The following is a 25474-nucleotide window of genomic DNA, read 5'->3' as shown; positions in this document are numbered from 1 at the left end:
ACATTCTGTAATGCACTTCCTAGCCATCTCCTCCCATTTAGCTCCCCATATTTCCTCAGGATAATAAAATCAGAGAGGGTTTTCAAATCAGAAGGCTCTCTAGGGGTTCCAACCTTCCCACCTCACGCCATTCTGAGCCTCTGAATTAAGCTCTGGGCTCATCTTCAGCTCAGACACACAGAGAGGGGTGGGTGTGAGAGATGGGAGGGTCTAGGATACCCGGGCCAAGCCTGCTTTCTTCAGATCCACAACCACCATCACCTCCACTGTAACAAAGCAACACAGTTCCTGAATGAACAGGAAGCTCCTCTGACTTCAGTGAGACACCAAAGAAACTGGTGTCCCATTTCTTTAAATGCAGTTCACAATCATAATTACTACTTATGATTGCTCTTTTGGAGCCCTGTTGGTGCATTGGTTAAGAGTCTGGCTGCTAACCAAAAGGTTGGCAGTTCGAATCCACCAGTTGCTCCTTGGAAACCCTATGGGGCTGTTCTACTCTGTCCTATAGGGTCGCTATGAGTTGGAATCAACTCGACGGCAACATGTTTGGTTTTTTGTTTTTTATTGCTCTTATAAGTAGTCCCTGGTTGGTGCAAATGGTTAAGCCCTTCACTACTAGCCGAAAGGTTGATGGATCGAACCCACCCAGAGGCACCTTGGAAGAAAGCCTAGCAATCTGCTTCCAAAAGGTCACAGCCTTGAAAACCCTATGGAGGAGTTCTAATCTGCACACCTGGGGTCATCATGGGTTGGGATCGACTTGATGGCAGCTAACAACAGCAATGACATTGCTCTAATGACTGGAACCAGTTATCCTCAAACCTCTCATTAGTGCAAAGCACTTTCACAGCTATGGTTGTATTTGTTCTTCACAGCAACCCCTACTGATAAAGCAGTGTGGCAGAGTCCTGGGTTCGAATCCTAACCCTGTTGGTTATGAGCTGTGTGTTGGTGGGAAGATTGCCTCCCTCTGGTGAGCCCCAAGTTCCTCATCTGTAAAATGGGTATCATGGTCTCTGTCTTACAGGATTGCTATGAGAATTTGATTTATTCATCCAACACATATTTAATGAGTGCCGAGTATGTACCTGGAACTAGGATGCAGTAGCAAACAGACAGACAAAAATATCCTATCCACAGTAGACTTTCCATTGTAATGGGGGTGATGTGGGAATATGCAAAGTATGTCAGAGTGTGGTAGTGCTAAGGAGAAAAATAAAGAAGGGTCAGGGGTCTGGGTGTGCCAGGCAGAGCCAGCTTCATGGGCATGTGACCGGTGCATCACATGGGGCCTTGCACTGAGAAAACTCATTATCTTCGGTTTAATGCTCCTCTGTCACCATCTTGAAATTCTTAATAATTTTATCTTTGAGCTCTCGTTGTGTGAGTGAAGTCCCGTGGGACAATGGAACACGTGTATGAGCAGAGGAGACATCCAGGTGAGAGCACGTGCACACAGTTGTGGTGTCTGGGGGCACAGTGGGCAGCCCAGGCACATAGCAGCTGTCCCTGGGTGCACATGCTTAGTTTGAAAACTAAGGGTTCCTGGGTGCTGCAAACAGTTTGCACTTGACTGCTAACATAAAGGTTGGCAGTTCAAACCCACCCAGAGGTACCATGAAAGAAAAGGCCTGGCAGTCTGCTTCCATTAAGAAACCCTATGGAGCAGCTCTGCTCGGTAACACATGGGGTCGCCATGAGTCAGAATGGATTTGACAGCAACTAACAACAACAGGTTTGAAAACTACTATAACATTGCAAAGCAAAGATCCACAGGTCTAGAAATAGAAATTTAATTTAAAGATTATTGTATTCGAGAGAAAGGAACACTATTTTCACATAAAGCTTTGGATGAAGTAATTTTATTAACGAGAGAGACAATTTTAAAATTGTTTTCTCCTTGTAATTGAAGGTACAGAGAGAAAATGCATGAACAGGCTTTTGGAATTATACAAAAATTAGGAAGCTACTCTTGATTTCTTGTGTGACCTCTATGATGTTTGGATCTAGCTCCAGGTGGTTAGGGTCAGAAGAAGTGCATTTGCAGTTACTGTCAGGAAAGACAGAGTTGATGTCAGAAGACACAGCTCCTAGTAAGTTAATGTGGTTAGTCATGTATCACTATTACCCTGTTACGTTTTATAAATAATAAAATATTTTTAAAGGAAAAACCTTTATATCTGAGCATTTTTAATGGCACCTTTTCCCTCCATTTCCCTGCATTTTCATTTTGCACTGAGCCCTGCAAGTTATCTAGCTGGTGCTGGTGTCGGGGAAGGAGGGGGCTGTTGCAATTTTATACAGTGGTCCGGAAAGGCCTCATTGAGAAGATGGCCTTTGGAAAAAAGACCTGAAAGAGGTAAGAGAGTGAGCCATGTGGATATCTGGGGTAGAGAATTCTAGGAAGGGAACAGCAAGTGTAAAGGCCGTGAGGCAGGAGTGAGCTTACTGGAGTTCAAGGAGGCCAGTGTGACTGGAGCAGAGTGAATGAAGGGGAGGGTACTAGGAGATAAGATCAGAGGGTTTGTGCAGGACAGATCATGAAGAACCTTGTAGACAATTATTTGAAATTTGAATTTTATTAGAAAAAGGAAGACAAGTCATTGAGAGGCTTGGGCAGAGGATGACATGGCCTGATGTGTTAGGCTGGTTCTCTAGAGAAGCAAAACCAGTAAAGCATATACATATTTATAGAGAGAGATTTATATCAAGGAAATGGCTCACACAGTTGTAGAGGCTGGATCGTCCCAGGTCCATGGATCAGGATAGACGCTTCTCCTAAAACACTTTGCCACAGGGGCTGGTGAACCCAAGATTGGCAGGTCGGAGAGCAGGGCTCTTGCTCATAGGCTGTGAAGATAGACAAATCCCAAGATCGGCAGGCAAGACCGCAGGTAAGCTGCTAGCTCAAGTCCCAAGAACCGGAGGTCAGGTGAACAGGAGCCAGCTGCAGGATCTAGCGCAGGCAAAAGCCAGAATATCTGCTTATATTTGGATGCAGGCCACATGATCAAGGAAACTCCCTTTCAATGGACTGACTACTCACAGCAGATCCCATCATGGGAGTGATTACATATCAAATCTCAACAAGGAAGTGATCACAACATTATATGACTGCCAAAACACTAAGAATCATGGCCCAGCCAAGTTGATACACAATCTTAACTATCACACCTGGCTTATTTTTTAAATGGTTCTCTCTGGCTGCTGTGTGGAGAATTAAGTCTAGGTGGCAGGGTGGAGGCAGGCAGACCAGGTCGGAGGCTACTGCAGTGATTGGGAGAGAGGAAGAGGGCTCAGACCCAGGTGGGAGAGATGAAGATTTTGAGAACTGGTTGACTTCTAACATCTCTGACATCAGGATATATCATAGAATCTATGGCATCTTCAAACATAATTGTCAGTTTTTTTTTCTTTTGATATGTCTGAAATATCTAGAGAGTCTTCAAATCAATGAAATGCAGTATTTTGAAGGTGGAGCTGACAGGATTTGCTGGTGACCACAATGGGAGAGGTGAGAGTAGCAGAGGAATCAAGGATAACTCTGAGGGTTTGGGCCTGAGCAACCAGGAGGACAGAGACACCACTTACTGAGATGGAGACAGCTGCAGAATGGAGCAGCTTTGTTTTTTTGATGGGGGAGGATAGCAGGAGTGAAGATTGACCATGTTAAGTTTGAAGTGTCTACTGGGCATCTAGGAGGGTTAGATGAGAGTATCTCTAAAATGCCTGGTTTTATAAACCACAGGTCGAAACCCATTAAGGGATTGTGAAATCAATTAAACAACAAAAACAGCAGCAAAAAATGAAACAGAATAGAATGGAATCAATAGAATAGAAATATCACAGCACATTGCACATAGTAACAGTAAATATTATTTTGTGAAGCTGGTTCTGGCTTTCCAAGGGTGTGTGTTTGTGTGTGTGCCAGGCTGAGGCATGAAATCCATTTTTTTTACTGTTGGTTGCGGTAAAAAAAGTTTGAAAACCACTGACATAGGAGGTATCCACTGCATCTGAGCTCCCAGCCCTTTCCTTATTGACAGCTCAGCCATAGAAGGGATACTGTGGGTGGGAGTCAGGCTTCTGAGCAAGTGATAAAGTCATTCCCAACCTTTTTGGAATCATTAATCTTTTTCATCTTACAACTGTCCCTTAAGAATTAAAAAAAAATTTTTTTTGTCATTTTCCGTATGATCGGTAAGTCATGAATAAGTGATTAGAAGTCAAAATAGATTAATATATTCTTAAAGATTTTATAGAAATTAATTTTAAAACAAGATTAGTACTCATATATAATATCAAATGCCAGCTTTCCTTACTTAATAAGTTGACATACTGTTTAATTATGTAGTAAAATTGTTAAATTGCCAACCCATACATTTTAAAAGAACATTTAAATTACGCTTGGTTTTTGGAAAGAGCAGATAGACAACAAAATATGGATTGAAATATAACTGTTCTGACATTAAAAATACATACACAAAAACTACTTCAATGGTCTATGATTGGAATACTTCCATTTTTCCTTTTAAAAATCCCAATAGGTTTAGCTTTACAATTTTTGTATTTCATTCCTAAATGGCAAAACTCAGAGAGGAGACATCAGACTACACAAGTAAATAATACGTTCTGCTTGTGGAAAACCTTCATTCCCAAGAAACCAAGAGCCAAATGAGTATACCTGTCTTTCTATTTCCTCTTCCTTTTTTACACCTTGCAGAATTAGCCTGTTCTGTGTTTTCTCTCTGTAACGTGGATTTGTGAATCACTACAAGGCAGTAGCTTAAGGACCAGGTGATGAGCGGCCTGGGGCAGCTGGAGAATTACTGTCGGTTTTAGGCTTATGAATTTCAACATCCAACAACCAAACCAAATCCATTGCCATGAAAACATGGCGACCCCATGTGTGTCAGAGTAAAACTGCTCTATAGGGTTTTCTTGGATGTAATCTTTACGGATACAGATCACCAGGTCTTTCTTCCACGGTGGGTGGATTTGAACCGCCAACCTTTAGGTTAGCAGCGGATCCCACCATCCAGGGACCATAGGGATCCTTGTATTTACTGTTTCTGATTAGCATGTTTTACTTAAATAATACAAGTCTTCAACGTTTTGTTTGCCAGTCTCGCCCTCCCTCCCACCCTCTTTTATTTTTGTGAACTCCACCGTGCAGTTTTTTTTTACATGTTGCTGTAAAAGAGAAATTGGCAAAGCGCTTTAGAAAATACCCGAAGTGCGGGAGGGTACTGTTGGCAAACATAGAAGGCAATGGTTAAAGTGCTCGGCTGGTTGCTAACTGAAAGTTTGGCAATTAGAACCCATAAGCCACTCTGCAGGAGAAAGATGTGGCAGCCTGCTCCCGTGAAGATACACAGCTTTGGAAACCCCATGGGAAGTTCTACAATGTCCTCTAGGGTCACTATGAAGCAGAATCAACTCGACAGCAATGGGTTTGGTGGTTTTTGTTTTTTGTTTTTTAAATTACATGTGACTTTTTGACCCCTAGGGCCAGGGGGCTCTGCTGGTCTGGCCTCTGTCTTCCCCTTCTTTAGTGGCCTCTGGGGCGTCTTTCCAGAATCCCTAAGCTCTGCGAAGCTCAGTTTGAAAATCAATGTTCTAGATCAGTGGTGCTCATACCATGGCACTGGTTTTCAACGCTGACTGGACAAGAATCAGTTGGGGTACTTTAAAAAAGCCCAGGGTCCAAGTATATCAGAATCTCTACGGGATGGGATCAGACATCCACACTTGTTAAAGCTCTCCGGTAATTCTAACATCTAGCCAGGGCTGACTGCTGAACTGGAGGCTCTGTTGATAGCGAGCATCACAATTCACCTGGAAGGCTTGTTAAAACACAGATCGCTGGGCCCACCCCCACCTCTGCCCAGACTCAGCACGTCTGCGGTTGTTGTTGTTGTTGTTAGGTGCCATTGAGTTGGTTCCAACTCATAGCGACCCTATGTACAACAGAACGAAACACTGCCTGGTCCTGCGCCATCCACATAATCATGTTATGCTTGAGTCCATTGTTGCAGCCACTGTGTCAATCCATCTTGTTGAGGGTCTTCCTCTTTTGCGATGACCCTCTACCACATGTCTGTCAGTTTGTCATACTGTGGTGGCTTTAGGGTGGCTGTGATGCTGGAAGCTTTGCCACCAGTATTTCAAATACCAGCAGGGTCACCCTTGGTGGACAGGTTTCAGCGGACCTTCCAGCCTAAGACAGAATTGAAAGAAGGACCTGGCAGTCTACTTCTGAAAAAAATTGGCCGGTGAAAACCTTATGACTAGCAGTGGATGTCTAGGGTGGGACCTGAGAATCTGCATTTCTAACAAGAGCTCAGGTGCTGCGAGTGCTGCTGGTCTGGGGGCCACACTTTGAGAACCACTGCTCTAGCTCGTCACTGAGTTACAGTATTAGTTTACTATGGCCACTGTAAAAAATGACCACAAACTTGGTGGCTTAAAACAACACACATTTATTCTCTTACAGCTCTGGAGGGCAGAAGTCCAAAATCAGCTGGAGGCTCTAGAAAAGAGTATGTTCCCTTGCCTTTTTCAGCTTTTAGAGCAGCATTCCCTGTATCCTTTAGCTCACGGTCCCTCCCTCCATCTGCCAAGCCAGCAGCACAGCATCTTGTTTCAATGGTCACATTGTCATCTTGTGTGTCAGATCTTCCCCTGCAGCCCTCCAATAAGAACACTTGTGATTGCCTTTAGGACCTACGCAGATAATCCAGGATAATCTCCCCATCTCAAGATCCTTAACTGAATCTCACCTGTAACGTCCTTTTGCCATATAAAGTAACATTTACAGGGCCCAGGGACTGGGCCCTGCATATCATTGGTGGCCATTACTCAGCCAACCACATTTCCTTTTCCACTGGATGAACTGTCCCAGGGGCGCATTGTTTAATTGACATCAGAATAAAAGGCATGGGCATATATACTGTCTTCGTCTGGGTTCCTTCTCAGAAGGACAAGGGTTTGAGTTAATTTGGAAGTGAATTTGGAAGGTGGCCCCAGGAAGCACTGATACGGTGGTGGGGAAGTGAGACTGGGGAAGGAAGGAAGTCAGTATGGGGTGGGGCGAGGAGGGTGGGTGGAGTGGGTGGGGAGTGGTGCTGTGTTAATGAGCAGATTACCCCTGTGAGCAACTGGGGCTCTGTTCTACTGGGACCTCAGGGAGACAGGCAACTGGGGTATTTATCTACCAACTCCTTATACCCCGTTGTTGTCAGCTGCCCGTGGAGTTGGCCCCTGACTCAGGGCGACCTGAATGAAACAATGATCTGAATGAAACACTGCCCGGTCCTGAGCCATCCACATGATCAGTTGGGGATCGGACTGTTGTGATCCATAGGGTTTTCACTGGCTGATTTTTGGAAGTATATCTCCAGGCCTTTCTTTCTAGCCCACTTTAGCCAGAAGGTCCATTGAAACCTAGTTAGCATCATAGCCACACACAAGCCTTCACTGACAGATGAGTGGCGGCTGCCCATGAGGTGCATTGGCCGGAAATCGCACCTGGGCCTCCTGTACGGAAGGGGAAAATTCTACCACTGAACCACCCCTGCTCCCTCCTTTATGCCTAAATTACCCCATATTCCCGCTTGCTCCAAGCAAGTCCCCATGGCCACAGAAGCCCTCTGGCACAGTGGCAGGTGCTTGTGGCAGGAAGTGGGAAGCATGCACAGGACTGATGAGCGCTGTGGGCAGGGAAATGACAGCATCTGCTACAGACACTTTTAGACACTGGCTGTGATCCTGCTGGCCCTGACACATTTCCTGCCTCACTCACTCCTTCTGAGCAGCAGAAGTTACAGCTCAGCATCCCTTCCCAGCTGTGATGCAGAGGTTGGGGTCTGGTTACCAAAGCCACCTTTCATTGAGCACTTTTTATTTGCTATACTGTTTACATATCTTATTTCTGATCTTCACAACAACATCACTGGATAGCCATTAGTACCCCCATTCTACCAAAGAAGAAACTAAGGTTCAGAGAGTGAAGTCATTTGCCTGAGGTCACACAGTGCCAGAGTCAAAATTCCAAGTCAGGGCTTTCTGACCCCCACATCCTTGCAGGTGGAATATCGTAAGGGTTAGAACACTACCTGGGTTCAAACTCTGTGTTGCCCTCAGCTTTGTGGCCTTGGGCAAATTACTTACCCCCCTTGTGCCTCAGTGTTCTCATCTGTAAAATGGGGCCAGAAGGAGAACTTCCCTCACAGGGCAATTGTGAAGATTAAACGGCTAATTATAAACATAAAACAGTGCCTGTCACACAACGTGGGATATATAAACATTTTCTGTTACTATTTCCAGAACTTCTCAGTGTCTCTATACCAGTGGAGAGGTGACAGTTTTCCCAGTCATTGTGTCAAAAGGCAAAAATCCTAAGTAAAACCCAAACACAATTTCTTAGCTTAAAAGGTGTGATAGAAATCGGAGGCTTAGCTTTTATCCACTTTGCATTTGTAAACCAGTCCCTAAGGAAAGAACACGCTTATCAGGGAGAGAGGCTTTTCTCCTGGTGACCGGCTTTCCCAGATGGCTTTAAAAATACACCTGGCCCTATTCCATCTCCCAGCCCTGGAGCATTTAGCTCCATTCAAGCCAGCACTTAAGTCTCCATGGCAACCAACATAAACAGGAGCCTGAGGCACGTTTGGGAGCTGGCGACAGCTGAAGGAGAGGCCTCGTGGCTGGTTCAGGCTTTGCACCACAAATTAAATGGGGGCTGAAACAAATAAACGAAAAAAGAAAACACTGACTCTAGTCGAACAGGCTCCTCCGCTTCTGGGTTCCCACTCCTTCCGGCTCATCCTGCGCTGCTCACCTGGCCTCGTTGGTACCTTCTGAGAAGTTCGGAGAAAGCCCCAGGAGCTTTCCTGCTGCTGGTGGCTCTCTCCTGGGACACACGATCCAGGAGAGACCTTCCAGAGGCCCCTGGAGCTTCCTGGGGAGCCTATGAGGACAGGGGCACAGGGTGATGATGGCGAGCCTGCTGTCAGAGACCTACTGTCGGACTGTGGCTCTTCTTACTCTCCTGTGACCCAGGGTCCGTTGAGGCATTTGAACTTGTTCCCTATGTGAGGGTCCTGCAGTGGGTCATTATCATGGGGGTTGAAGCCACGCAGCTCCTTTGTGCCCAAATAGGGCCGGCTTAGTTCCCGAGACCATCCTTCCTTGGATAGGTCTCATGGTGGGGGGGGGGTCCCTGAAAGACTTCTAGACCATTCTGTATGGTCATTCAGAACCCACATTCTTAATTGATGAGAATTCTCAACCGTGTTCAGGATTCAAGAAAGCTCCAAACGAAATCAATGACCCTTTTTCTTCCTGTCCACCTCTCGGAGAACTGCACTCGGCAAGGTCATGGTACGGAAATTTAACGGTGGAAAAGTTGAGTGTCTGCTGAGGCATGTCCAGCACTCTCTGCATCTGCTCACAGGGAGAGGCGTGGAGGGCCAGATAACAGCACAACTCAGACCCTGAAAATGTCTCCCCCCAAATATCTGGATAATTGAGGTAAATGGTTTCTTTTTGCTTTTTACTTCAATTATCTGGGTCAACCTCTCCAGCTCTCACTTCTCTGTGCTGGGCAGTCCTGAAACTAGGAATGCATCTGCCCAACAGACTTAGGAGCTGGCCGCCATGATGGTTGCTGCTAAGTCTCCTCTCTTCATGTCCAACTGGAAGGTGGTGTGGGGACATTTAGTCAGTGGGTTTGACAGTTTGCCTGTTTACTCAGGTTCTTAGAGAGGCATTGCAGCACAGCACTCAAGCACTCAAGTAAAATTCGGGAAACCTGGGTTCTCTCTCTGGCCCCACCACTAATTCCTGGAACAGATGTGTAGTGTTAGACAAGCCATTTGCTCTCTACGGACCTGAATTTTCTCTGTTTGTAAATGAAAGGATGGGCCAGATTTTAAAGATCCTTTCAGCCCTAGAGTATCTGTGATTATTTGTGACTGACAAGCTGCTTGTTGTTAATTTACAGACCTAGCACCCACACAAATAAGGGGTCTTGGTGTATGTTTCTCTTCTGAGCCCTGTCACCTGAGAAGCAAAATGGTATGCACAGTAAAGGGTTAGGGTTCGTAGTCAGACAACTCTGGACTTGAATGGCAGCTCCGTGACCCATTTGCTGAGTGACCTTGGCCAAGAAGTGGGGTCTTGCTTTAATTTCTCAACACCTCAGTTTCCACATCTGTAAAATGGGGATCGTAATATACCTACTTCATTAGATGGTGGTGAGGATTAAATGAGCTAATATGTACAGCGTTTTGCACTGTGCCTGACATGTAGTTAGCTCTGTTATTGGTTGTAAACATTATTCCAAATGGTAGAGAGAGAACTGGAATCCAGGACACTTGCCTCCTCCAAGGATGTTCATTTTCACTATAATCCACCTGCTCTTATTTGATGGCTGGGAATGTTTACTCATGGAACTGAAGATTTCAGTTTCACAATTCAGAGTCTCCGTCTAGATCCTGAGGGTTAGTGGGGGTCACCCCAGTGCCCAGGATTTGGAATCAGAAGCCTAGACTCAGAATCTCTGCTCCAAAGACCTTGCATCTCAGAGCCTCAGTTTTCCTCCTCTGGAAAAGGGGGGCATAACAGAACCCAATCCATAGGGTCATTGTGAGGATTGAATGAAAAAGCATGGAAGGGCCTAGCCCTGCTCTGGGTAAAGAGTACATACTCAGGAATTGTATCCTGAGGGGCAGCATTGGCCTTTCAAGACCTGGGAAGCAGGGCCTGCACCTGAGGACAATACCATAACCATACTGAAGTCATCAGCAGAAAGAAGGGCTGCTGATGGGCCAAGTTCTCCCTGTGGTTGTGAAGGAGAAAGTGTCTCACCTCCGCAGACAGGTGATCTTATTCGGAAACCCCCAAGGCACCACAGTCCTGAGAGTGTCTGCTCTTTTGAAATTGTGCAATCCTGTCCCAGCGGAGGGAATGTGGGACTGAGCTGGTGGGACAAGCTGCTTCCCATATCCGATTCATCCGTGTTAGGAGAATGGGCCCTCTGTCCATGCGGCATCTGCCTCGTATGGGATGCCAGTCTCATTCATCTTCGAGATGGACAGCCAGCTGCCAAGTCACCAGGACTGCCCAGTATGAGTCCACCAGGCAATCAGAGGGAGATTATTAAATACGAGATTTTCAAATGGAATTCCAGGAAATGGTGGCTGATTTGGCAAAGATATTCGATTTTCTGGCCGTACAGCCTTCTGTTTCTGCTTTGCATTTTGCTCAATTTTTTTTTTCTAATTGGGGCAATAAAATTCATCTGAATTGATTCAGATCCTTGTTATTATTAGCATGTTTAAATCTGTCCCTCTGCCTCTAAATTTGTTATGACTATTGCTTGAGAAGTCCCTGGGTGGTGCAAACAGTTAATGAGCTCAGCTGCTAACTGAAAGGTTAGAGTCTACCCAGAGGTACCTCAGAAGAAATGCCTGGTGATCTACTTCCAAAACATCAGTCACTGAAAATCCTATGGAGCACAGTTCTACTCTGACACTCATGGGGTCGCCATGAGTCGGAATCGACTTGATGACAACTTGTTGTTGGTTATTACTTGAGTGTTACGGATTGAATTGTGTCCCTCAAAATATGTGTATCAGTTTGGCTAGGCCATGATTCCCAGTATTGTGTGATTATCCACCGTTTTGTCATCTGATATGATTTTCCTGTGAGTTGTAAATCCTATCTTTATGAGGTTGATGAAATGGAATTAGCAGCAGTTATGTTAATGAGGCAGTACTCACTCTACAAGACTAGATTGTGTCTTGAGTCAATCTCTTTTAATATATAAAATAGAGAAGCAAACAGAGAGACATGGGGGACCTCACAACACCAAGAAACAAGAGCCAGGAGAATAGTATGTCCTTTGGATCCAGCGTCCCTGCGCTGAGAAACTCCTCAACTGAGATAAGATTGATGACAAGGACCTGCCCCCAGAGCCGACAAGAGAAAGCCTTTCCCTGGAGCTGGCACACTGAATTCGGACTTCTAGCCTACTAGACTGAGAGAATAAATTTCTCTTTGTTAAAGCCATCCGCTTGTGGTATTTCTATTATAGCAGCACTAGGTAACTAAGACATTGAGATATACAGTATTTGAGATACTTCCTATTAATCAAAGGACCAATGTTTATTGCACCTCTCACTATGTACTTGACTACTCTATTGAACACGGAGATTCATAAGACAGCCTAACTCAAGGAACTCATAATCTATTTGTGGTGTTAAAATAACACAGATGAAATATTAATGAGGAGTGAAGGGATCACCATGGCAGTGTCTCAGAGCGTACAATAGTTGGAGTTTCTCTGAGATGAGAAAAATTAAGACAAGGAGATGACAAACCTGGGTTAAGTCATAACTCACTGTTTACCTAGGCGCTTCTTTGAGCCTCAGTTTACTCACTGTCAAATGGAAAAAATACTAAGAACCCTTATGGCTGTTGAATCCCAGTGCTTAGCATATAATAATTGCTCCATATATATTGCTGAATGTTGTGATAGCTAATCTCTGTGGGTTACACGTTGTTGTGATTGTTGGTTGCTGTTGAGTTGAGACCAACTCCGTAGAACTGCTCCAAAGAAATTTCTTGGCTATAATCTTCATGGAAGCAGATCACCAGGCCTTTTCTTCCACGGTACTGCTAGGTAGGTTCGAAATGTCAGCCTTTAGGTTAGCGATCGAGTGCAAACCATTTGTACCACCTAAGGACTTTGCAAGCTACATAAAGGTAGTTTAAAGAATGTTTTGTTTTCTGCTTTAGGCCACGGGTAAATTGTCTTCCAGACAACAAACACAAACAAGCTTCTATCTTATACTAGAATAAATTCCAAATGAAATAAGATTTAAATATAAAATACAAAACTGTAAAAGTATTAGAAGAAACTGTGGGAGAGTTTTTTTTGTTTTTGTTTTTTAATTTAATGTGGGAAAAACCCCAGAAGCCATAAGAGAAAGGGCTTATACAACAAATTCTACCACATAAAAATAAAACATCTGTGCAGGGCAAAAACAAATCAAAAGGCCAAAACAAACTGGGAAAAATATTTACAACTCACATAATAAAGTGCTAATTTCTTTATCAACAAGAAAATATTATAAGAAAAAAGACCAACAACCCAATGGAAAATGGAAAAAAATACAAATGATTCTAAAACATGTGAAAATATCTCCAGCTTCATTCACTGTAAGAGAAATGCAAATTAAAACCACACTGAAAGACCATTGTCCCCCTATCAAATGGGCAAAATCCAAAAACTCTGTCATCACTCTGTGCTGACGAAGGCATGTGGAAAAAGCACTCTCATCCACTCCTGGTGGGAGGGAATGTGGATTGGTGGAGCTTTGTGGAGATGAGTTAGGCTGCATTTGTCAAAATTACAATAGCACACCCTCTTTGACTAGACAGTTCTACGTCTAGGAATTTATCCAAGGAATGCACAGACATATACAAAGATGTAAGCAGAGGGTTATTTTGCTGCATCAACAAAGGTGTATGAACCACCTAAATGTCCATCAATAGGGCCAGATTGAACAAATTATGGTTCACTCAAAGGAATATTAGACAGCCATAGAAAGAAATGTGAATGCATTTTATAGTTATACAGACTGATCTCTTAGAAATGCTGTAAAGTGAAGAAACCAAGAGAAAGCATGCAACCCTTTGAATGGAAGGGGGAAATAGTAGGTCTATGTTATTTGCTTATATATGCATACAATGTTCTTTGGAAGTATACACAGCAATTGGATGACTGGGGTTACCCTATGGGAGAGAGTTTTCATGTATACTCACTTATACTTTTTGAATTTTGAATCATGTGAATATATTACCTATTCTAAAAACTTAAATGGAGCACCATAAATAGCAGAGCCTCTCATCTTGAGTGCAGGCAGGGATTTTTCTGTCTTTAAAAATTTGTTAGAACCAAAGCAGCAATGAGAATTGAGATATCAGAGAATTTCCAGAATGGCCCAATAACTAGTTGCCGTTGACTCCAACTTATGGAGACCCCATGTGTGTCAGAGTAGAACTGTATTCCACAGGATTTTCAATGGCTGATTTTTCAGAAGTAGATTGCCAGGCCTTTCTTCCAAGGCACCTCTGAGTGAACTCAAACCTCCAACCTTGCAGTTAGCAGCTGAGCACGTTAACCATTTGCACTACCCAGGGGTTCCCTCCAAGATGGTAGAATCACACAATTATAGTGTTGTGAAAAGCCATCTTGCTCAGCTGAGAAGCTCTATTGCTCCACTGAGTTCGAAAGGGTCAGAGGACTTTCCCCAGATCTGGAATCCAGGGGTTTGAGTGATTCAGCAAGACCAACAGAGAGAGACGCCCATCTGTGCCGGTGGGCAGCAAGGGGGCTCGCAGGTAGCTTTCCTCCCTGCTGTGGACCCTTCAACAACAAACACTGGAGGTGGTGGGGGCAGAGATGGGAGGTTCGGGGGAAAGAGTTAAGTGGGCCATGTGGTTTTGAATGACAAGTGCCCGTAGAGCTAAAATTTCACCATGGAAAAAGGAAGACTTGGAAACTTTGCTGCTGGAAACACAGGGTCTTTCCATTCAACACAGTTGTCAGCGGGTGTTGGAAATAGCCCACCCGGTGGGCCCAATGCAGCTGCAGGGTTTTGCCTCTGACCTACGGCCAGATCTCCCGAATACTTCTACAAACTTGGCCTCCCTGTCAAGCCCTAGTGAAAGATTTAATAACGCTCCCTGATTTATGCTTGTCGCTGTAATCAAATTTGGAGCCAAGCCTAGCCAGCCACAGGGAGGTTTCTTTATATTCCCTTGGCTCCTAATAACATTGTCTCCTCCTTCCTCTCTATTTGCCATATGCCATTTGGTTAAATTAGAACTTGAACTCAGAAAGCAGATGCCTTCCTTTAGATAAGGGCTGTCTCAGTTATCTAGTGCTGCTATAACAGAAACACCACAAGTGGGTGGCTTTAATAAACAGAAATTTATTTTTTCTCACAGTTTAGGAAGCTAGAAATGTGAATTCAGGGCACCGGCTCTAGGGGAAGCCTTTTTCTCTGTTGGCTCTGGAAGAAGTTCCTTGTCTCTTTGAACTTCCTGCTCCTGGGTGACCTTCAGGTGGCTTGGCATGTCTTCCCTGTCTCTGCCCTGGTCACTTGTTTAATCTCTTTTCTATCTCAAAAGAGATTGACTCAAGATACACCCTACACTAATCCTGCCTCATTAACTCAACAAAGACGACCCAGTCCCAAATGGGATTATAACCACAGGGAAAAGAAGTTAGGATTTACAACATGTATTTCTGGGGGACATAATTCAATCCATAACAAGGTCCAACAAAATTTCCTTGTGGCAGGAAAGGGGGATGGATTTGTCTCTTGAATCCTATGCACAAAGGAGTCATTTTTGGTAAATGACTTAACTATGAAATCATGGCCAATTCAAAATGGTTTTCATTCATCCTTGTCGCTAGGGCAGACTCTTCCTCCTCCAGGTGCCCCTGTGGGGAGGAGAAAGAGAACATCCTTCTCATATTATTTGAGGGAATTCAACTGATGCTCCAGAGCTAGCGATGAGTGGCTGCAGGCTCTCCAGGCAACGCTGATGTCCTAGCTCTGTGCGGCTCTGAGGGCCCCAGATCTTTGCCAACGAGGGCTTTGGACCCCACCCACCCCCAAACCTAACCCTTGTGGAGATGTCTCTCGTTCACTGCCGCCCACTTAAAAATTTTTTTTAGATTTTATTCTTTTTTATTATGAAAAATGTCATACATTTAAGAGAGTGGAAAGAGTTGTCCAGGCTTCATTAATATCCCTACCGTGTAGGTTCTATAATCGTTAACATTTGCTATATGTACTCTATTACATATCCATTCATACATCTTATTTCTTGTTGGGTTTTCAACTCTTATTTCTAAGTGAGTTGCAGATCTGTTGCCCACTTTGAAGAATAAACTATTCAAAGATAAATGCATGTTTGATGGTGTCACGCTTACATGAACCCTCTCTGTGGCAGGGATAGTTTCAAGTCAGGGGTAGGGACAGCAGCAAGCCCCAAGGACATGGTGAAATGAGGAACCAGGGGGCTCATGGGACTTCTAGAGCATCCTGGTCTTTCCTTGAGAACATGAACTTCAGTGTGAAGAAGAACCGGGTTCAAGTCCGGGCGTTGGGGGTAGTGGGACTCAGGGAGGCAAGCAGGATTGGTTTGAAACGTATGGCCTGGGTGTTGGTAAATTCTTCCAGCCACACTGGCTGAGGCAACACCTCTGGCTCCTTTAAACAAGCTGCTGTTGAGTTGATTCTGACTCAAGGCGACCCTCTGTGTGTCAGGGTAGAGCTGTGCTCCACCGGGTTCTCAGTGGCTGAGTTTTTGGAAGTCAATCACCAGGACTTTCTTCTGAGGTGCTTCTGAGTGGATTCGAACCTCCAACCTTTTGGTTAGCAGCCGAGCGCTTTAACCATTTGCATCACCCAGGGACTGCCTGGCTCCTTCAGGTGATATTTTTTTCTGAGATTTGCTGCTCATTTTCTCTGGATGGTGGTGGTGGGGTCACTACTCTCTGCTGATAGCAGACTCTCCAGAAATTTCCAGGGTCAGACGTCTGTATTCAGTCTTGGCTCTACTATACACCTGGCTGTGTGTGACCTTAGGTGCATCTCTTAGTCTCCCTGATCCTCGTCTGAAAATGAGGACAATAAAACTAATACTTACCTTATAGAGTTGTTGTGGAGACCAAATAAGGATGTAGTGGGCTCACCGAATGTCTTCCATTGTTGTTCTCTCAGAAGATTTCTGAATCTAGTTGCTGCAGCTGCTTTTCTCTTCCCCTGGTGTCCTGCTCTCCACATCTGTGGACTCAGCACTTGCCCATGAGGAGAGATGTCAGATATCAGGGTGCAGGCTCAACAACACAGGCCTCGGTCAGCTTGCCTGCTAGTCCACAGAAACAAAGAACTCAAGGGTACAGACAGGAGATGGGGCAAGGAGAAATGACTTTTGAGCAAAGTGCCACCAATGAGACTGTCCCCAGGAACCACAGACCCCAGTTTTTTCTACGATGTCTTCTTGGAGCTTTTCCCTTTCTCCCAAGGCTTCAGGGCATGGGCCAAACACCTTGCTTCACATGTAAAAGCTGCCCTAGAGTCCAACTGCTGCTGTCCAGGAGAACAGCCCCTTCTCCCCAAAGAGATACCAGTCAAAATTACAAAAGTAGCGCATGGCCGTTGTGAAATAAGTTCAACCAATCCAGAGGCATATGAAGTCAAAAATGAAAGCTTACCTCCCATCCCACTCCCCAGAGGAAACCACTCTGAAAAGTGCAGGCGGGCATATCCATTTAGGTCAGTACTGAGTTAGTGGAAACTGAGGCAGTAGGGGCAGACTCAACTGATTCAACAGCGGAGTACTCCTGACCAAGTGCACTTCTCTGAGCCCCTGTTTCCTTGTCTGCAAATGGGGTTGTGAGATCAGCTTCACAGGGCTGCAAGGATTCAATGAGATATGGAATGGGCCAGAGCAGCTTCTGGTACCTTCCAGGGTTTAATAAATATCGTTCTCCCCTCCACTTTATGTTTAGAAAGGGTTGAGGAAGAGGCAGAGAGGAGGCATGGGGGACTTGGGTTGGTAGCGGAGGGAGCTCCACTCACTCACGCCTACACCTTTCCCAACCTTCTTTTCTGCATAGGAGCTCAGGTGGCACAGTGGTTGAGGACAATGGCTGCTAACCAAAAGGTCAGCAGTTTGAATCCACCAGCTGCCCCTTGGAAACTCTAAACGGCAGTTCTACTCTGTGCTGTAGGGTTGCTATGAGTTGGAATTGACTTGATGGCAACGAGTTTGGTTTTGGTTTTTTTCCTGCATATCTCATTTGGCAGCTGAGTTTACCATCCCCTCCCCACTGCTCTCCCTCCAGCAGATCTTTAGAAAAGAACATCAAAATCGGGTGAAATTCACTGGCTTGGCTGTATTTATAGGCTGTGCGTGACCTTAAGGTATAATTTAATATCGGAGGCCTTGGTTTCTGACCATGTGACAGACAAAGTTTCTTCCTCATAGGATGGTGGTAGAGGATGGTATATAAATATGGCCAATCCATGTCCCACACTTTCTGGGAAAGTACCCATTTCAAGTATTCCATTCTGTCAGCAGAACGCCAGTTCTCATTTGTCTAAATGGGAAAAAACAGTCTCCATCCTTCTCCAGATAGAAGGCCTTTATCATGGGGCCCAGCATGTTGAGCCGTGACTCGGGCCTCATAGATGAGGAGAGGACACGAAGTGACCTCACTTCAGGGAGCCATGTGCTGAAGCAACGGGCGGTGTCACTCATGCAGCTGAGTTTGAGCCCCAGGGAAAGGCTGGTTCAGCTGTTTGTTCGAGTTGGGATTGACACCGGTATCGGTTAGGGATGTGGTCTTAAACTTTAGTGTGCATCATCAGATGATCCCAGAGCTTGAGAAAACACAGATTTCTAGGCCCCACCCACCAAAAAAAAAAAAAGAAAACCCAAACAAGTTGCAGTGGAGTCAATTCAGACTCATGGTGACCCCATCTGTGCTTCATATGGTTTTCATGGTTGTGACCTTTCAGAAGTAGTTCACCAGGCCTTTCTTCCGAGGCACCTCTGGGTGCATTTGAACCACCAACCTTTTGGTTAGTAGCCCAAAGTTTACGCCACCCAGGGACTCTTCCCTCAGACTTTCTGGTTCAGTAGGTCAGGGATGAGACTGAGAATTTGCATTTCTAATAGCTCCCAGGTGGTACTGATGCTGCTGGCCCAGGGATCAAACTCTGAGAACCATTGGATTAGAGTAATGGCATCTGCTATAATAAATAAGCGTCAACATTTTGGTGGCTTGCTATAATCAAAATTTGTTTTCTGCTTACCTAACAGTCCAGTGTCCCTGGTTGGGGGCAGCTTACCTCCATTCTGAGATTCAGGCATGCCGGCCCCTTCCACCTGGTGGCATCCAGGTGGAACCAGCAGTCCCATGCCCCCATCTCTATACAGGAGGCTGGGAAGTGCAGCCACTCTCAGTGATGGCTCTGGCCTGTGGAAGACGAGCACATATTTTGGAAATGTAATTCATCTCTGCATGTGTTGGTGAAGAATATTGATATATCATGGACTGCCAGAAGAACGAACAAATCTATCTTGAAAGAAGTACAGCCAGAATGCTCCTTAGAAGTGAGGATGGTGAGACCGTCTGATACACTTTGGACATGTTATCAGGAGGGTCCAGTCCCTGAAGAAGGACATCATGCTTGGTAGAGAGTCAGCGAAAAAGAGAAAGATCCTCAACAAGATGGATTGACACAGTGGCTGCAACGATGGGCTCAAACATAGCAATGATTGTGAGGATGGCGCAGGACTGGGCAGTGTTTTGTTCTGTTGTACGTAGGGTCACTATGAGTCAGAACCGACTTGACAGCACCTAACAACAATAGCACTCTATCTCTGCACACCTCCAGCTCTGAGGAGATCGTGTGGTGCAAAGTCAGAGGCTGTGAGTTAAGAGTGGAGGCAGCTGGCAGGCCAGGGAAGGGCCACGCCAGAGGGAAACTACCCTTCTCCTCAAGAGAGTGAGAACACCAGGAAGGGTGGGGGTGGTCGTGGACCCGCTGGACTGTCCCCCAGGGGCAGGGTGAGATGGCCACCAGGAGGCCACCTCCTCACAGAGCTTTGTGAGAGATTCCTTTGAACTCTGTCTCCACCCCTGTACTACCTGCATGACCCAGGCTGAGTGACTTGGCTTCTTCCGAGAGTCAGTTTCCTCTGTCAAATGGGGAGAGTCGCGCTATAAGCATTAAATGCAATGGTGTGTGGTAAGTACTGAGCCCAGTTGTGGTGGTTGTTTCATGATGAAGGTTTTGCTACAAAAAAAGTCAGTAAGTATGCAATACAGACGCCCCTCCTCCCCAACTCAGGGAAGACAATCCTTATACATCCTGGTCCTCTTTCCTCAGAGTCTTTGGTAACACAGTGGTCCAGGCAATCTGTACCAACCAGTTTGTGTTAGCAGAAGAGATGAAAACTCTTTGCCCTCCTGTGGTGAGACCATGAGCTTATTCTTCTCTATAAGCTGGCTGCATAGCAGCATAGCTTGGCACATAGTAGGTGCTCAATAAATGTTTGTGGGCTTGAGTAGATCTACTATAGGGCTCTCCTGGGTAAACAGAACATTGGATCTGGAGGTGAAAACGTAGGATCTGCTTTCTGCCAAGTCTGCTCTTCTGCCCACCCAGGTTTTGGGATTGGACAGCAGGCTTGGGGTGGCCCAGGGCTGGTGGGACCCTAGGCTTTGCCCCCAAATGTGAATATATGTCTTTGCCTTACACTGGGAACTCCAGGCCCCTGGGTAGAGTGCCTAAGTTACATAGGCCACAAAATCTCTCCTGCAGTGGGGGTGGGGGCATGGCAGAGGAGGACTCAAGGCAATTTAGCCTTGGCCCCAGATTGTTAGGGCACAGGCCTGCGTGCGGCAGCAGTGGACACAGGAGCTTCTGGAACAGTGCCAGGGACATGATAGTCCAGAAGTGGTCTTCTAGCCTGGTTGATGAATCCCAGAGCCGCAATTAAAACAAAATACCGTGAATATGACACCTACCGTTGGCTGCAGGAGGCCCCGGAAACTTTTATTGTGAATTAGATTTGTGCAGGCCGCTCTGCTGTGGTGAGCTGGTGCCTGGCAAAGGTACTGCAGGGAATTCAGCTGGCCAGCTACTTGAGGGCAAGGGCTGCTCACTAGGGGAGCAGAGGGGCTGGGAATCCCCAGACAGTCCCAGTCTTGGGCCCCTATGAGGGATGACTTATGTCTCGGGAATCACGGCCCTTGGGAGAAGTCAGAGCTGGAAAATGCTTAGGGTTCTTCTGGTTCGATGCTTCCATTTTGCCTATGGGAAAACTAAGGCTCAGAGAGGGGAAGTGAGTTGCTCAAGGTCACACAGCAAGTACTGGCCATGTCAGGGCTAGAGGCCAGTGTTCCAAACTCCCAGGGTGGCACGCTTGGCTGAAGGGCAGTTGCAAGGAGTCAGAGCATACATCCAGGTATTTGACTTAGGAAATTCAACTGCTAGTGCTTGGAAAGACAGAGACAGAGAGTAAGATAGTTAGAGATAGACAGACAGACAGAACAAGGCAGAAAGAAAAGAGAGTGGTGGAAGGAGAGCGGCACAAAGAGTTAGAAAGACAGAATGACAGAGATGGAGAGAGATAGAAACAAGAAGAAAGACAAAAAGAGAAAGAGAGGTAGAGTGAGTTAGAGATGGAGAAATACAGAGACAGAAAGAAAAAAGTGCGAAAGAGAACGACTGAAACAGTCATAGAGAAAGAGAGACAGAGAGACACATAGAGACAGAGGAGAACAGCATGAATGGTGCAGGACAGGCAGTCCACGTTCTACCCCATGAGCCTGGGCACCAGACGCAGAGCAAGTAGGGAACACAACTGTGTTGTTGCCACGTGGAGCGGCTTCTTCCTGCCTCCATCCTGCGCTCGGCCCCCTTCGCTGAGACTTGTCCTGGGTATTTCCCATACGTTGGCCCTGAAAGGCAAGCTAGGAACTTAATGGAATAGATAGCATTCAGCTCCCTTACTGGGTTGAACTTTCCAGAACATACCTAGGTACTGAACTGGGGGGCAGGGAAGGTGGAATTAAGAGTTTATCTGGGACAATTTTGTCCAGCCCAATTTTTACCATCTGCACAGATTTTGGAAGTGAATGTTGTGATATATTCAACTCCTCTGCACTTAGCTTGCTGGGGGCTAAGAAATGCTGGCTGGGCCAGTGGATGCTCCGGTGGAGATATGCATGAGAAAGAAGCAGGGAGAAACAGGCAACAAACTTGCATGGAGTCCCTGGTAGTGCAAATGGTTAAGCACTTGACTACTAACAGAAAAGTTGGCAACTCGGTGGCAACTAACAAGAAATGCTGGCTGGACGAGTAGAGGCTATGGCAGGGAACTGCCTGAGACAGAAGCAGAGAGAAATGCACAACAAGCATGAGTCCGAGCAAAGAGAGCATCTCCCACCTAGTGGCTCCTGGGCTGTGCCCCCATGGCTGTCCTGCATAGGAGGCTGGTTCACATATGGTGGCCTTTGCAGCTGAAGCCCCCGTCAACCCTAGTTCTGTGACTGTGCACAAGCCTTCCACTCACTGCTGTATCTCTTGCCTTCGTGTGGGTGCGAGGGGGACGAGTTATTCTCAAGCCTTCCCTGGAATGGTGGCACAGCTCTGATGAGCCTGGCGCGGACTTGCAAAAGAGGCGAGGCGCAGCTGGGAAGGTTGGGCCCTTTGTTTATGGGCCTATTACAGTTTCTGGAACTCAGGGAGTCCATTTTTCACTTCTTTAGCCCATTCACAGAGGTCTATCCACATACCTCTTCCCCCAAAATCCTTGTCTCTAATTTTCCAATCATGTTCCTTCCAAGTCCTTGACCATCCAGCCAAACCATTGGCCACTGCCTGTGAATCAGTACACAATCGCACATGTGGCCATTTCTCCTTCCAGGCAAAGTGGAGAATCAGGTGCACTGCTTGAAGTTCTGCCCATTGGAAGGATTTGCCTTTACCACTGGCCTTCAGGAAGTTCCCAGAAAAGGGCTGTAGTGCTGCCGCAATCCACTTCCGAGTGGCCCCTGCATATCACGCAAAACCCAGCCTAAGACACTCAATAAGTGAACAGAGCTGAGAACCCATTATTGTTGTTGTTAGGTGCCATCGAGTCTGTTCCAACTCATAGTGACCCTATGTACAACAGAATGAAACACTGGCCAGTCCTGCACCATCCTCACAATCATTATTATGCTTGAGCCCATCACTGGAGCCACCGTGTCAAACCATCTCATTGAAGGTCTTCCTCTTTTTTGCTGACCCTCTATTTTACCAAGCATGATGTCCTTCTCTGGGGACTGATCCCTCCTGATAACATGTCTAAAGTATGTGAGACAAAGTCTCATCATCCTTGTTTCTAGGGAGCATTCTGGCTGTACTTCTTCCAAGACAGATTCATTCATTCTTCTGGAAGTCCATGGTGTATTCAATATTTTTCTCCAACACCATAATTCAAAGGCATCAGTAATTCTTTGGTCTCCAGCTTTCGCATGCATATGAGATGATTGAAAACACCATGGCTTGGGTTAGGTGCACCTTTAGTCTTCAAGGTGACATCTTTGCTTTTTAACGCTTTAAAGAGGTCTTTTGCAGCAGATCTGACCAATGCAATGCGCCTTTTTGATTTCTTAACTGCTGCTTCCATGGGTGTTGATTGTGGATCCAAGTAAAATGAAATCCTTGACAACTTCAATATCGTCTCCATTTATCATGACATTGCTTATTGGTCCAGTTGTGAGGATTTTTGTTTTCTTTATATTGAGGTGTAATCCATATTGAAAGCTGTAGTCTTTGATCTTCATCGTAAGTGCTTCAAGCCCTCTTCACTTTCGGCAAGCAAGGTTGTGTCATCTGCATATCGCAGGTTGTTAATGAGACTTCCTCCAATCCTGAGGCCCTCCTCTTCTTCTTCGTATAGCGCAGCTTCTCGGATTATTTGCTCAGCATACAGATTGAATAAGTATGGTGAAAGGATACAACCCTGATGCACACCTTTCCTGACTTTAAACCATGCAGTATCCCCTTGTTCTTTTCAAACAACTCCCTCTTGATCTATATACAGGTTCCTCGTGAGCACAATTAAGTGTTCTGGAATTTCCATTCTTTGCATTGTTATCCATAATTTGTTATGATTCACCCAGTCAAATGCCTTCGCATAGTCAATAAAACACAGGTAAACATCTTCCTGGTATTCTCTGCTTTCAGCCAGGGTCCATCTGACATCAGCAATGATATCCCTGGTTCCATGTCCTCTTCTTAATCCAGCTTGAATTTCTGGCAGTACCTTGCTGATGTACTGCTGCAGCCGCTTTTGAATGACCTTCAACAAAATTTTACTTGTGTGCAATATTAATGATATTGTTTGATAATTTCCATATTTGTTTGGATCACCTTTCTTGGGAATAGGCATAAATATGGATCTCTTCCAGTCGGTTGGCCAGGTAGCTGTCTTCCAAATTTCTTGGCATAGATGAGTGAGCACTTCCAGAGCTGCATCCGTTTGTTGAAACATCTCAGTTGGTGTTCCATCAATTCCTGAAGCCTTGTTTTTCGCCGATGCCTTCAGTGCAGCTTGGACTTCTTCCTTCAGTACCTTCAGTTCCTGATCATATGCTACCTCCTGAAATGGCTGAATGTCAACCAGTTCTTTTTGGTACAGTGACTCTGTGTATTCCTTTCATCTGTTTTTGATGCTTCCTGCGTTGTTTAATATTTTCGCTGTAGACTCCTTCAATATTGCAGCTCGAGGCTTGTATTTTTTTCTTCAGTTCTTTCAGCTTGAGAAATGATGAGCGCGTTCTTCCCTTTTGGTTTTCTAACTCCGGGTCTTTGCATATGTCATTATAAATGATGAAGTAAATTGCTGACAGAAGATTTCAAAGGGCGGCTCTAGAAGACAAAGTAAAGTATTATAATAACATGTGCATTAAGACCTGGAGTTAGAAAACCAAAAGGGAAGAGAACCCATTAGAAAGAATAAAAAGTTGTTTTGCATCCTCACTTAAAGCTCAAACAGCCGGTAGAGCTGAGGCTCTGACCTTCCTCGTATTTACACACAATTCTAATCAGCCAGAGATGGGCCCTTTAAGCCCAGAGCAGTTTAGAAGCCAGAGGGAAGGGAGGAGAAAGGCAGTTTTGAGCTTGCCTGCACCTGGGCCATGAGGTTTGAGAGCGGGAAGTAGACAGAAGAACAATAGAAATCAGAGAGCCCCCCAAACATAGCCTCTGGGTCCATTTAGTGTTGGGGCAAGAAAACCCCAAGGGCACCGCGAAGTAAGGATGAAGAGGAGCCAGGAATCCTGGGTTTGAAGCCAAATCAGCCAGTGGACTGGCTGCATGACCTTAGTGCAAAGTGACCTCCCCAAGCCCCCAAGTCCCCCATGAAAACTGGGAATAAAAACCTCTCCATAAGGTGGCTACTATGGGAAATCAGGGACTAATAGGTGGGAGAGACAGAGCTTTGTAAACAGCAAAGAACTATGCAATTAATTGTTTGCTGTCATTATGATCTTCATGAGTTTGAGTCACTAGGTCCAAAAGAGGGATTCGAACACTCAGAGTTGAACGGGACCGCAGCAATCATCTAGTCCGGTTGCCAGCATTCTCACAATAATAACACAAAGGTACTGCTGGGCATTTTACATGTATTTTAGAAAAGGTTTGATCCCAAGTGGTAAAAATATAAACGCATTTGGTGCTAAAAGCGGCAAAACTTCCATTTTCAAGGGAATAAGGTTTGAGAATGAAGGGCTGCAGACATAGGACCCAGCAGAGGGGAATTTAGGAAAATGTGATGCAGGTGCTATTTCTGCAACTGTCTGCGACCCAGGGCTGAG

At 45.5% G+C, this 25474-nt stretch overlaps 1 protein-coding gene across 2 annotated transcripts in view; it reads left to right on the top strand.

Annotated features, from left to right (window-relative positions):
- Nucleotides 1–25474, top strand: part of COLQ (collagen like tail subunit of asymmetric acetylcholinesterase) — an 80860-nt gene that overhangs the window by 6049 nt on the left and 49337 nt on the right. The window lies entirely within an intron of this gene.

The sequence above is a fragment of the Trichechus manatus genome, unplaced genomic scaffold, assembly GCF_000243295.1.
Source record: "Trichechus manatus latirostris isolate Lorelei unplaced genomic scaffold, TriManLat1.0 scaffold00136, whole genome shotgun sequence".
In the NCBI taxonomy this organism is placed as follows: domain Eukaryota; kingdom Metazoa; phylum Chordata; class Mammalia; order Sirenia; family Trichechidae; genus Trichechus; species Trichechus manatus.
This window is presented reverse-complemented; position numbering and strand designations above follow the sequence as displayed.